The sequence below is a fragment of the Salmo salar genome, chromosome 28 (assembly GCF_965601325.2).
Source record: "Salmo salar chromosome 28, fSalSal1, whole genome shotgun sequence".
Classification (NCBI taxonomy): Eukaryota; Metazoa; Chordata; class Actinopteri; order Salmoniformes; family Salmonidae; genus Salmo; species Salmo salar.
In genome coordinates, this window is record NC_138318.1 from 27830001 (window position 1) to 27840000 (window position 10000).

The window sequence follows — 10000 nt, forward strand, 5'->3', positions numbered from 1 at the left end:
CATATTAACAAATGACAGTTTTACTACACTTTTCCTTCCAGAGCTCAATGGAACACAAACAACATCAACAATAACTACAACCATTAATACTCTTTTCAAAAATCAAAAACCACCACTCCCTTCCCAATATCCTAAAGAACAAGTTTACATCCCCTACTTTCTATTTTTAATAAAGTTATTTACCCCTTCCCCCAACCCAATTCCCCTTACCCTAAACCAGGTTCGTATCCTCTACTCAACCCTTCCCTTTAAACCTAAACCCTTACCCTAAACCAGGTTTGTATCCTTTACCCAACCCTTCCCTTTAAAACTAAACCCTTACCCTAAACCAGGTTCGTATCCTCTACTCAACCCTTCCCTTTAAACCTAAACCCTTACCCTAAACCAGGTTTGTATCCTTTACCCAACCCTTCCCTTTAAAACTAAACCCTTACCCTAAACCAGGTTTGTATCCTTTACCCAACCCTTCCCTTTAAAACTAAACCCTTACCCTAAACCAGGTTCGTATCCTCTACCCAACCCTTATATTTAAACCTAAACCCTTACCCTAAACCAGGTTCATATCCTCTACCCAACCCTTCCCTTTAAACCTAAACCCTTACCCTAAACCAGGTTCATATCCTCTACCCAACCCTTCCCTTTAAACCTAAACCCTTACCCTAAACCAGGTTCGTATCCTCTACCCAACCCTTATATTTAAACCTAAACCCTTACCCTAAACCAGGTTCATATCCTCTACCCAACCCTTCCCTTTAAACCTAAACCCTTACCCTAAACCAGGTTCATATCCTCTACCCAACCCTTCCCTTTAAACCTAAACCCTTACCCTGAACCAGGTTCATATCCTCTACCCAACCCTTCCCTTTAAACCTAAACCCTTACCCTAAACCAGGTTCATATCCTCTACCCAACCCTTATATTTAAACCTAAACCCTTACCCTAAACCAGGTTCATATCCTCTACCCAACCCTTATATTTAAACCTAAACCCTTACCCTGAACCAGGTTCATATCCTCTACCCAACCCTTATATTTAAACCTAAACCCTTACCCTAAACCAGGTTAATATCCTCTACCCAACCCTTATATGTAAAACCTAAACCCTTACCCTAAACCAGGTTCATATCCTCTACCCAACCCTTCCCTTTAAACCTAAACCCTTACCCTGAACCAGGTTCATATCCTCTACCCAACCCTTCCCTTTAAACCTAAACCCTTACCCTAAACCAGGTTTGTATCCTCTATCCAACCCTTCCCTTTAAACCTTTACCCTGAACCAGGTTTGTATCCTCTACCCAACCCTTCCCTTTAAACCTAAACCCTTACCCTGAACCAGGTTCATATCCTCTACCCAAACCTTATATTTAAACCTATACCCTTACCCTGAACCAGGTTCATATCCTCTACCCAACCCTTATATTTAAACCTTACCCTAAACCAGCTTCATATCCTCTACCCAACCCTTATATTTAAACCTAAACCCTTACCCTAAACCAGGTTCATATCCTCTACCCAACCGTTATATTTAAACCTAAACCCTTACCCTAAACCAGGTTCATATCCTCTACCCAACCCTTATATTTAAACCTAAACCCTTACCCTAAACCAGGTTCATATCCTCTACCCAACCCTTATATTTAAACCTAAACCCTTACCCTGAACCAGGTTCGTATCCTCTACCCAACCCTTCTCTTTAAACCTTTACCCTGAACCAGGTTCATATCCTCTACCCAACCCTTCCCTTTAAACATTACCCTGAACCAGGTTCATATCCTCTACCCAACCCTTCCCTTTAAACATTACCCTGAACCAGGTTCATATCCTCTACCCAACCCTTCCCTTTAAACATTACCCTGAACCAGGTTCATATCCTCTACCCAACCCTTCCCTTTAAACATTACCCTGAACCAGGTTCATATCCTCTACCCAACCCTTCCCTTTAAACATTACCCTGAACCAGGTTCATATCCTCTACCCAACCCTTCCCTTTAAACATTACCCTGAACCAGGTTCATATCCTCTACCCAACCCTTCCCTTTAAACATTACCCTGAACCAGGTTCATATCCTCTACCCAACCCTTCCCTTTAAACATTACCCTGAACCAGGTTCATATCCTCTACCCAACCCTTCCCTTTAAACATTACCCTGAACCAGGTTCATATCCTCTACCCAACCCTTCCCTTTAAACATTACCCTGAACCAGGTTCATATCCTCTACCCAACCCTTCCCTTTAAACATTACCCTGAACCAGGTTCATATCCTCTACCCAACCCTTCCCTTTAAACATTACCCTGAACCAGGTTCATATCCTCTACCCAACCCTTCCCTTTAAACATTACCCTGAACCAGGTTCATATCCTCTACCCAACCCTTCCCTTTAAACATTACCCTGAACCAGGTTCATATCCTCTACCCAACCCTTCCCTTTAAACATTACCCTGAACCAGGTTCATATCCTCTACCCAACCCTTCCCTTTAAACATTACCCTGAACCAGGTTCATATCCTCTACCCAACCCTTCCCTTTAAACATTACCCTGAACCAGGTTCATATCCTCTACCCAACCCTTCCCTTTAAACATGACCCTGAACCAGGTTCATATCCTCTACCCAACCCTTCCCTTTACCAGGTTCATGTCCTCTATCCAACCCTTCCCTTTAAACCTAAACCCTTTATTATATATATATTTTTTTTACTTTACTTCTTCTTATTTTAAATCCATTCAAGTTTGTTTGAATCAAATCAAGTTGATGAAGATAAAAGGAGAACTCCACTACCCCCTCCCCCTTGTACCTTACCTGACCTTCACCAGACCGGTACATGGAGAAGAGGCATAGAAGAGACCATGAAGCCCTGAGATGTCCCTACCAGTCCCAAGGTTCATCACCGTCGCTATAGAAACGAGCAGAAGCTCTGAGCTGTCCGTTCAGTCCCCAGTCCTACTTACAGGTTATGGAACATTTGCTCTTTTAGTATTCGTCCAATAGGTTTTCTCAAGGAGAAAGATAATTAAACAACAACACTACAGTATTCCTGCCATAGTATACACTTTAGTATTTATTCATGTGGGAGAGGAGAAACGATAGACGAGAGGGAGATGAGAGAAGGAAAGAGAGAAATAAACATGTTTAATTAGAAGTCTATTGTTGGGGATAGGGTGAGGCTACACACACACACACACACACACACACACACACACACACACACACACACACACACACACACACACACACACACACTCACACACTCACACACACTCCACAAATAGGTCACATGTAAATGAGTCTCACCAGATGTTTGTCTGACAGGGAGCGAGAGAGAAACAAGAAAAAGACAGGAAAAGTGATTGATAGAGTGAGGGACAGGCACAGGAACCAAAGAGTGACGTTGGCTACGTGACAGAGAGAACGAGAGAGAAAAAGGGGAGTGAGAGATTTCAGTAAAACCAGTCCTAGTGTCAGTCAAGACATTCCTCCAGGAAAACAATAATGAGCTGTCAGTTATTCAGATGTCACAAAAATGACATGCACACACATGCGCACACACACACACGCACACACACACACACACACACACACACACACACACACACACACACATACACACACACACCTCATTGTCAAAAACCTTTCCTAACAAGACTTCAATCCCATATGGACCACAGCAGGGAGGGACGGCTCTCCATTCTCTCTCGTGTTTATTTTGGTTTTCCGCTTCTCCAAAGTACAGCATTTCTCTGCTTAGACAGGAAGGATCTGAGACCACTCCTGCTGGATTTCATCTGTTCCAAATAATGAATGACACTCCTGCCTTCTACAGCAGAGTTTATATTGTATATCAGGTGTGTGTGTGTGTGTGTGTGTGTGTGTGTGTGTGTGTGTGTGTGTGTGGTGTGTGTGTGTGTGTGTGTGTGTGTGTGTGTGTGTGTGTGTGTGTGTGTGTGTGTGTGTGTGTGTGTAGTTTATCCGGTTGAACTCATTAAATTCTAACATCAGCTTTTGTATTCCTTTATTGGGATCCCCTTTAGCTGTTACAGTCGTAAATAAACAAATAACAAATAGATAAACAATAAACACATTCACAGTTGTCTTCCAACTTTAGTTTAATGCTTATTTTATTTTCACTCTGAACTATTCTGTTTCTAGAATGTCACATATCATTGACAGTAACTCTGTACGGGTTTTCTCTAAGCCACAGGAGGCTGGGACTGTCATGTAGAGGAGCGGGAATTGATCAAATGAGAGAGGGAAGCTAAAAGAGAGGAGAAACCCCTGAAGAGGGGATACTTTTAGAGAGGAGAGGAAGCAGGAATAAAGAGGGGAGGGATAGCAGAAAGCCCGGCGGAAGAGAGAAGAGGAGCTGAAAGAGCTATCCTCATCCACACACACACACACACACACGCACACACGCACGCACGCACGCACGCACACACACACACACACACACACACACACATAACAAATACACACACACACACACACGCACACATTTTTTTACATTTTTATTTTTTACATTTCACACACACACACACACACACACACACACACACACACACACACACACACACACACACACACACACACACACACACACACACACACACTGAACCGAACCATCCTCATGAGGACTAGAGCTCCCGTGATAAACCAGGAAATAAAGAACGTCTGTTTTGTTTTGATACTGTTTGTGAAGGATTTGAAGGACACCAACACACATATTCAAGTCATTATGCACAAACTAATACTCAAAGGTACCGTAGTTGTCACTCTGTAGGAAACATACAGGGAAGGAAGACCAAAGGAAACAATCACAGAGAGACAGGAAAGGAGGAAGATTAAGACAGGGACAGAGTGATAGAGGGAAAATGGGGGAGAAAGAGACCGAGAGATAGAGGGAGAATGAGGGAGAAAGAGACCGAGAGATGGAGGGAGAATGAGAGAAAAGGGACAGAGAGACAGAGGGAGAATGGGAGAGAAAGGGACAGCGAGATAGCTGACAGCTGATATCTCAAAGTGCTATACAGAAACCCAACCTAAAACCCCAAAGAGCTAGCAATGCAGGTGTAGAAGCACGGTGGCTAGGAAAAACTCCCTAGAAAGGCCAGAACCTAGGAAGAAACCTAGAGAGAAACCAGGCTATGAGGGGTGGCCAGTCCTCTTCTGGCTGTGCCGGGTGGAGATTATAACAGAACATGGCCAAGATGTTCAAATGTTCATAGATGACCAGCAGGGTCAAATAATAATAATCACAGTGGTTGTCGAGGGTGCAACAGGTCAGCACCTCAGGAGTAAATGTCAATTGGCTTTTCATAGCCGATCATTCAGAGTATCTCTACCGCTCCTGCTGTATCTAGAGAGTTGAAAACAGCAGGTCTGGGACAGGTAGCATGTCCAGTGAACAGGTCAGGGTTCCATAGCCGCAAGCAGAACAGTTGAAACTGGAGCAGCAGCACGGCCAGGTGGACTGGGGACAGCAAGGAGTCATCAGGCTAGGTAGTCCTGAGGCATGGTCCTAGGGCTCAGGTCCTCCGAGAGAGATAAAGAAAGAAAGAAAGAGATAATTAGAGAGAGCATACTTAAATTCACACAGGACACCGGATAAGACAGGCGAAATACTCCAGATATAACAGACTGACCCTAGCCCCCCGACACATAAAGTACTGCAGCATAAATACTGGAGGCTGAGACAGGAGGGGTCGGGAGAAAGGGACCGAAAGATAGAGGGAGAATAAGAGAGAGATTTGCATATCGCAACAACACTGTATATAGACAAAATATTACATTTGAAAAATATATATATTTTGGAACTTGTGTGAGTGTAATAGTTACTGTTCATTTTTTATTGTTTATTTCCCTTTTGTTTATCCATTTCACTTGCTTTGGCAATGTAAACATATGCCAATAAATCCCCTTAAATTGAATTGAATTGAATAGATGGAGAATGAGAGAGAAAGGGACAGAGAGATAGAATGAGAGAGAATGGGACAGAGAGATAGAATGAGAAAGAAAGTGACAGAGAGATAGAATGAGAGAGAAAGGGACAGAGAGATGGAATGAGAGAGAAAGGGACAGAGAGATAGAATGAGAAAGAAAGGGACAGAGAGATAGAATGAGAAAGAAAGGGACAGAGAGATGGAGGGAGGATGAGAAAGAAAGTGACAGAGAGATAGAATGAGAGAGAAAGGGACAGAGAGATGGAGGGAGAGAGAAAGGGACAGAGAGATGGAGGGAGAATGAGAGAGAAAGGGACAGAGAGATGGAGGGAGAATGAGAGAGAAAGGGACAGAGGGATAGAATGAGAGAGAAAGGGACAGAGAGATGGAGGGAGAGAGAAAGGGACAGAGAGATGGAGGGAGAATGAGAGAGAAAGGGACAGAGAGATAGAATGGGAGAGAAAGGGACAGAGAGATGGAGGGAGAATGAGAGAGAAAGGGACAGAGAGATGGAGGGAGAATGAGAGAGAAAGGGACAGAGATGGAGGGAGAATGAGAGAGAAAGGGACAGAGAGATGGAGGGAGAATGAGAGAGAAAGGGACAGAGAGATGGAGGGAGAATGAGAGAGAAAGGGACAGAGAGATAGAATGAGAGAGAAAGGGACAGAGAGATAGAATGAGAGAGAAAGGGACAGAGAGATAGAATGAGAGAGAAAGGGACAGAGAGATGGAGACAGAATGAGAAAGAAAGGGACAGAGAGATAGAATGAGAGAGAAAGGGACAGAGAGATAGAATGAGAGAGAAAGGGACAGAGAGATGGAGGGAGAAAGGGACAGAGAGATAGAATGAGAGAGAAAGGGACAGAGAGATGGAGGGAGAATGAGAGAGAAAGGGACAGAGAGATGGAGGGAGAATGAGAGCGAAAGTGACAGAGAGATAGAATGAGAGAGAAAGGGACAGAGAGATAGAATGAGAGAGAAAGGGACAGAGAGATAGAATGAGAGAGAAAGGGACAGAGAGATAGAATGAGAGAGAATGGGACAGAGAGATAGAATGAGAGAGAAAGGGACAGAGAGATGGAGGGAGAATGAGAGAGAAAGGGACAGAGAGATGGAGGGAGAATGAGAAAGAAAGTGACAGAGAGATAGAATGAGAGAGAAAGGGACAGAGAGATGGAGACAGAATGAGAAAGAAAGGGACAGAGAGATGGAGGGAGAGAGAAAGGGACAGAGAGATGGAGGGAGAATGAGAGAGAAAGGGACAGAGAGATAGAATGAGAGAGAAAGGGACAGAGAGATAGAATGAGAGAGAAAGGGACAGAGAGATGGAGACAGAATGAGAAAGAAAGGGACAGAGAGATAGAATGAGAGAGAAAGGGACAGAGAGATAGAATGAGAGAGAAAGGGACAGAGAGATGGAGGGAGAATGAGAGAGAAAGGGACAGAGAGATAGAATGGGAGAGAAAGGGACAGAGAGATGGAGGGAGAATGAGAGAGAAAGGGACAGAGAGATGGAGGGAGAATGAGAGAGAAAGGGACAGAGAGATGGAGGGAGAATGAGAGAGAAAGGGACAGAGAGATGGAGGGAGAATGAGAGAGAAAGGGACAGAGAGATAGAATGAGAGAGAAAGGGACAGAGAGATGGAGGGAGAGAGAAAGGGACAGAGAGATGGAGGGAGAATGAGAGAGAAAGGGACAGAGAGATAGAATGAGAGAGAAAGGGACAGAGAGATAGAATGGGAGAGAAAGGGACAGAGAGATGGAGGGAGAATGAGAGAGAAAGGGACAGAGAGATAGAATGGAAGAGAAAGGGACAGAGAGATGGAGGGAGAATGAGAGAGAAAGGGACAGAGAGATGGAGGGAGAATGAGAGAGAAAGGGACAGAGATGGAGGGAGAATGAGAGAGAAAGGGACAGAGAGATGGAGGGAGAATGAGAGAGAAAGGGACAGAGAGATGGAGGGAGAATGAGAGAGAAAGGGACAGAGAGATAGAATGAGAGAGAAAGGGAGAGAGAGATAGAATGAGAGAGAAAGGGACAGAGAGATGGAGGGAGAAAGGGACAGAGAGATAGAATGAGAGAGAAAGGGAGAGAGAGATAGAATGAGAGAGAACGGGACAGAGATAGAATGAGAGAGAACGGGACAGAGAGAGAATGAGAGAGAACGGGACAGAGAGATGGAGGAATATGTCTGGTTCAGAGAGGGGCTAACTCTAACACAATCACAGCAGGAGAACACCTGGGGGAGGAGGAGAAGAGGGATGAAGGGATGGCGAGGGGGTTAGGTGGATAGGTGGCAGAGCTGCTAATACAGATAAATATTTCATCCCAAAGAGGCGATATTCACTGAGACTGATATTGGAGAAACAGAACCCACTTCACCTCCAATAGGAGAGAGATGGAGAGAGAGAGAGTGTGTGTGTGTCAGAGAGCGATATGGACTGAGAGAGAAAACCCTCTTCACCTTGTAGACAAAAGATATGAAGATAAAAAACAGAGATAAACAGTGACATAGACAGAGATGGAAAGAGTGCCCATTTACCAAGTAGATGAGACAAACAGACAGAAAAAAAAGGAGAGAAAATAAAAGGAAGATCAGAGAGAGAGATGGACTGAGAAAGGAGAGAGAGAAAACAGAGTGCTGGAAGGTAGAGGTGTACCAAACTCTCAGATCCTCTACAGTATTTGATGTTAACACACACTGACACAGCGGCAGACCACACACACACACACACACACACACACACACACACACACACACACACACACACACACACACACACACACACACACACACACACACACACACACACACACACACACACACACACAGTACCAAACCATCGCGGGAGACACATTTCTACTATTGCACTTCATGGTCCTCTAAGGTTTCTCTCCTCTGACTCAATTTGACACTTGGGCGAGAGGGAGTGGTGTGAAAGGAAAGAGAGACTGAATGAGAGAGAGGAGAGTGAGAGAAAGAGGGGAGGAGGAAAACTGCGCCAACAGACTGAGCAGAGAGTGTGAGAGAGAGAGAGAGAGAGAGTGGTGCAAAAAGTTCTACGAAAAAGAGAAGAAAGAGAGAGAAGGCATTAAAGAGCAGAAAGGGAGAAACTGTGAACGGATGAGACATAGAACAAGTGTGGAAATACATAGACAGGAAGGAGAGAGAGGAAAATATAATATGACATTTGAAAGGTTTTTATTATTTCGGAGGGATGAAGGGGTGATAGACAGGAAGGAGGGAGAGATGATGGAGATGATAGAGAGGAGAGGAGAGAGAGATGAAGGGGTGATAGACAGGAAGGAGAGAGAGATGAAGGGGTGATAGACAGGAAGGAGGAAGAGATGAAGGGGGGATAGACAGGAAGGAGAGAGAGATGAAGGGGTGATAGACAGGAAGGCGAGAGAGATGAAGGGGTGATAGACAGGAAGGAGAGAGATGATGGCGATGAGAGGAGAGGAGAGGAGAGGAGAGGAGAGGAGAGGAGAGGAGAGGAGAGGAGAGGAGAGGAGAGGATAGGAGAGGAGAGAGAGATGAAGGTATGATAGACAGGAAGGAGAGAGAGATGAAGGGGTGATAGACAGGAAGGAGGAAGAGATGAAGGGGTGATAGACAGGAAGGAGAGAGAGATGAAGGGGTGATAGACAGGAAGGAGGAAGAGATGAAGGGGTGATAGACAGGAAGGAGAGAGAGATGAAGGGGGATAGACAGGAAGGCGAGAGAGATGATGGGGTGATAGACAGGAAGGAGAGAGAGATGAAGGGGTGATAGACAGGAAGGAGGAGAGAGATGAAGGGGTGATAGACAGCAAGGAGAGAGAGATGAAGGGGGATAGACAGGAAGGAGAGAGAGATGAAGGGGTGATAGACAGGAAGGAGAGAGAGATGAAGGGGTGATAGACAGGAAGGAGAGAGAGATGAAGGAGTGATAGACAGGAAGGAGAAAGAGATGAAGGGGGATAGACAGGAAGGAGAGAGAGATGAAGGGGTGATAGACAGGAAGGAGAGAGAGATGAAGGGGTTCTACACAGGAAGGAGAGAAAGAAAAGGGCAGAAAGAGCCA

The 10000-nt window shown here is 44.8% G+C and overlaps 1 protein-coding gene across 1 annotated transcript in view; it reads left to right on the forward strand.

The window, feature by feature from the left end:
• LOC106589753 (zinc finger matrin-type protein 4) overlaps window positions 1-10000 on the forward strand; it is a 139511-nt gene that overhangs the window by 59036 nt on the left and 70475 nt on the right. The gene's annotated exons all lie outside the window — the stretch shown is intronic.